Below are 4,506 nucleotides of genomic sequence, written 5' to 3' on the forward strand. Positions count from 1 at the left end.
AAATACCACCAAACTAAAGCTCTATCTGTCACAAAAAAAATGATAAAAATGTCATATGGGTACAGTGTTGCATGACCACGCATTTGCCATTCAAAGTGTGACAGCGCTGAGAGCTGGAAATTGGCCTGGGCAGGAAGGGGGTAGAAGTGCCCTGTAGGCAAGCGGTTAAAGTGACATTTATTGTTGAGTTAGACTTTAACTACTTGCGGACCAGCTATGTACCTGTACGTTGCTGAACATCAAGCAGTTATACCGTTTTTCAGAGTCGCCAGTCGGCTCTCTTGTAAAAGCAGAGTGACCAAGCAGCCGCTCGATTGCTTTTACAAACAGCAGGAGGGTACCCCAGATCTCTCCATAAAGAGTACCTGTCACTGCCTATTGCTGTCACAAGGGATGTTTACATTCCTTTTGACAGCAATAATAGTGATTAAAAAAAAATTGTAAATTCAAAGATGTAAAAATAAAAAAAATTATAAATTAAGAAAAAAAAAAAAAATTCAAAAGTGTCCCCGTCCTTGTGCGCAAATGTTAATGCGCACAAACAGCGACCCACACGTGAGGTATCACTGCAATCAGAGTATGGGCAGCAATTCTAGCACCAGACCTCCTCTGTAAATCTAAAGTGGTAACCTGTGAAGGCTTTTAAAGCATCACCTATGGAAAGCAAAATTTACGTTGTTTCTCGCCGTTGCATGGGCGCGTGCAAAAAATAATATAAAGCGTAACATTATTTATTGTGACTGACGTTGGATCTACTTCGGGGGACATTCTATTATTAAAAGACTTGTCAAAGAATGTCTCCTGTCTTTTTTTCTCACAACAGCTTTTTTTTTGTGAATGGGTAGTGGTACCATGTACCCCATACTCATTCACGTGGGGGGGGGGGGAATCTGGGGACCCCCTTGCTAAAGGTAGCTTCCATTTTCCGATAAGCCCCCCACCTGCAGACCCCCACAACCACCGGCCAGGGTTGTGGGGAAGAGGCCCTTGTCCCCATCAACATGGTGACAAGGTGCTTTGGGGTGGCCACCCTGCTCCAAAGCACCCCCCCATGTTGAGGGCATGTGGCCTGGTATGGTTCCCCCCCCTTTCCTGACCTGCCAGGCTGCATGCTCGGATAAGAGTCTGGTATTGATTTTGGGGGGAACCCCACACCATTTTGTTTTTAATTTTCTTAAATTTTGGCATGGGGCTTTCCCTCAAGATCCATACCAGACCCGAAGAGCTTGGTATGGATGGGGAGGGGGGACCCCACTCCGTTTTTTTGTTATTTTTTAATTTCCGGCAATTCTTTCTTTTACATTCAGCTGTCAATGGGAATCCCGCTGACAGCTGAAACATTAATGCACGCTTTTCACTACTAAAATACCGCATGACGTGATAAAATAACTCCTGCGGTAATTTAGTAGCCTTTTTTAGTGAATTTACTATTTTTGCAGTGCATTCTGGGCATTTAGGAATGTCTCCTGAGGTTATCTATTAAAAAGCTTCTAAACGCAAACGTGCATAAACGCGGCTAAACTGACATTTGTTTAACCTAGGTTTTCCAGCAGTCAGTTTCCATCGTTCAGAAGTGTTTTCCAAACGCCCCGTGTACATGAGCCCTTAAAGTGTATGAGCAGCCAATTTGTCTTCCCTTTGCATACAGCATGGGGCAGTTTTTCTTGCCGTCTGTCCCATTGGGGAGATTTCTCGTCACTTTCTGACTTGGAGGCACAACAGGAAATGAGAGAAAATCTTCCCGATGTGAGGGAGGTGTCACAGGAATATTTATCTTCTTTGGACGATTTCTCCTCACCTTCAGCTCTGGTGCCAAGTCTGACATTCTCCTCAGTGACAGTGGTCATCAGGACAACCAGGAGCCAAGACTGGATATAGACTATGATGGAGATCTGAGGGGAGATTCAGGGAGGAGGGTTGGAGTTCCACTTTAATTACAGTCCAGAATCTTCATATTTCACAGAGAGACTCCTGAGGGGGAAGCCCACCTCCAATCCCCTTCATAGAACATCTGTCCTGAAACTGCTGAATGAAGTCCCTATGGGAGGCAGGGAGTCCCTACGAGACTTGTAGTCCTCGTGCTGGGAGCTCCCAGTACAGAACCCCCTCCTCCATATCAGTGTACAGAGGAGACATCTACAGGTATGTGTACACTGACTATCCCGCATCAACAATGGCAGCAGTCAGGAGCTCCCTCTTCCCCTACACAGCACACACCGCCAGGCAGGACAGCAGCTCTTCTCATTCCCGCCATACACGGCGTCACACCTCCCCACCACACAGTAGCCTGCTCTCCTCACATACAGCCCGCTCTCACCTCCACACCGCCGCCATCTTGGGTCCGCTCTCGCCCTTTACCCCGCCCCCCTCAGCCAGCGCTGACAGAAGCCACGCCCAATCTTTGGAAGTCAAACCGTCTTCACTGGCGCTTCCCGGTGATATGTCCCTCGTCTGGTTGGTCAATTCGAGTCTAATCCTAAAAGCCACGCCCCGCATGTAGAGCCGCGCATGCCCTCGCAGTTCGGAGAAGATGATTGGGGGGAACAGTGCAGAAAATGGGAGGGGCGGATATTGTGGGAGATGATAGGCTATAGCAGAGGGGTCAGGTGTACTATTGTTATCACTGCTCACTGTTCTCTACACGATTCTCAAGCGGTGTTCCTTATTCACCTACCGGGCACTTATACCCCCTTCCTGCCCAGGCCAATATTCAGCTTTCACCGCTGTCTCACTTTGAATGACAATTGCGCGGTCATGCAACACTGTACGCATATGAAATTTGTATAATTTTTTACACAAATAGAGCTTTCTTTTGGTGGTATTTATTCACTGCTGAGTGTTTTATTTTTTGCACTATTAACAAAAAAAGAGCAAAAGATTTGAAAAAAATAAGCTTTTCTTTGTCTCTATTATAAAATTATGCAAACAGGTAATTGTTCTCCTTCACTGATGTGCGTTGATGAGGTTACACTGATAGGCAACATGGATAGGCAACACTGATGAGCTGGCACTGATATGCAACAATGATGGGCACTGACAGGCAGCACTGATGGGCACTGACAGGCAGCACTGATAGGCAACACTGATGGGCACTGTGAGGCAACACTGATAGGTGTTACTGATGAGGTGGCACGAATAGGCAGCACTGATGAGCTGGCACTGATATGCAACAATGATGGGCACTGATAGGCAGCACTGATGAGTGGCACTGCCTGACTGCAGTGGTGGGTACTGACTGGTGGCACTGATGGGCGGCACTACTGGGCACAGGTGGGTGGCACTGCTAGGCACTTGTGGGTGGCACTGCTGGGTACTGATCACCAGTGCCAATCCGTCCTCTGACAACTGTAACAGCGCAAGGAAAGCGCAGCCGATAACCGGCAACTACATTTACCTGGTGATCTGCTGTGTCATTGGACACAGCTGATCACATGGTAAAAGGCCACTGTGATTGGCCTTATACCACACCACATGACACAGTGATCACAGAAATCGCCGGGGGCGCACAGGAGGGCGCGTTCTGGGAGGATGTCATATGAAGCCCTCCCAGAACTGCACAACTGCGCTGTAGCTGTCATTCGGCTATAGCGTGGTTGGCAAGTGGTTAAACCGTCCAGAGGATTTACCCCCCTTCCTGGCCAGGCCATTTTTTGTGCAATATGGTGCTGCGTTACTTTAACAATTGCAGAGTCATGCAATGTTGTACATAAATGAAATTTATGTCCTTTATTTCACACAAATTGAGCTTTCTTTCGGTGGTATTTCATCGCCTGTACATTTTTTATTTTTTTCACTACAAACAAAAATAAGACTGACAATTTAGAAAAAAAACAAGATGTTATACTTTTTACTATTAAACATATCCAGTAAAAAAATGTAGGCCAAAATGTATTCTGCTACATGTCGTTGCTAAAAAGAAATCCCAATACTTGTAAATTAATTGGTTTACGTGAAAGTTATAGCATCTACAAATGGCGGTATGTATACTAGCATTTTTATTTTAGTAATACTAGTAATGGCGGTGATCAGCAACTTATAGCGGGACTGCGGTGGGCATTCTGACACTGGGGGGAACTGACTTGGTGTCACTGACGTCCCCAGGGACACTAATACAGTGATCAGTGCTAATAAAAAGCACTGGCACTGTACTAATGGCATTGGCCAGGAAGGGGTTAACAGCTGGGGCAATCTAAGGGTTTGTTTTACTTGGGAAACAGAGAAATACGCAGCAGCATGTTCTTGCTGGCAGGATAGAAACCTGTGTTGTTTACACACAGGTCTCTCCCCTGTCAGTATTACTTGGCGATCGCTGGGTGCCGGCGGGGAATCTCCGGCCAGAACCCAGTGATTGACATCTGTAGCCACCAATGGCGGCGTGGGTAGGGCAGCACGTGCCCCCTACCCAGAAATACATATCACATATATACAGTTGTGTTCAAAATAATAGCAGTTAGACACCACTAACTGGATCAATCACCGTTTTTGGTAGAAATGATATTTCTACAT

The 4,506-nt window shown here is 46.4% G+C and overlaps 1 protein-coding gene across 2 annotated transcripts in view; it reads right to left on the reverse strand.

Annotated features, from left to right (window-relative positions):
- Positions 1–2,447, reverse strand: part of INTS5 (integrator complex subunit 5) — a 15,455-nt gene extending 13,008 nt beyond the window's left edge. Inside the window, exon 1 of one of the 2 annotated variants that reach the window (XM_089652885.1) lies at positions 2,318–2,447. The gene's annotated coding sequence lies outside the window, so the exon portion shown is untranslated. Of the gene's footprint in view, positions 1–1,798; positions 2,199–2,317 lie in introns of those variants that run through there. The other variant, XM_089652886.1, reaches the window with a different exon arrangement.
- Positions 2,448–4,506: the final 2,059 nt, after the last annotated feature.

The sequence above is a fragment of the Staurois parvus genome, unplaced genomic scaffold (genome assembly GCF_062004578.1).
Source record: "Staurois parvus isolate SC_StPar_1 unplaced genomic scaffold, SC_StPar_1.0 ptg000694l, whole genome shotgun sequence".
NCBI classification, from domain to species: Eukaryota; Metazoa; Chordata; class Amphibia; order Anura; family Ranidae; genus Staurois; species Staurois parvus.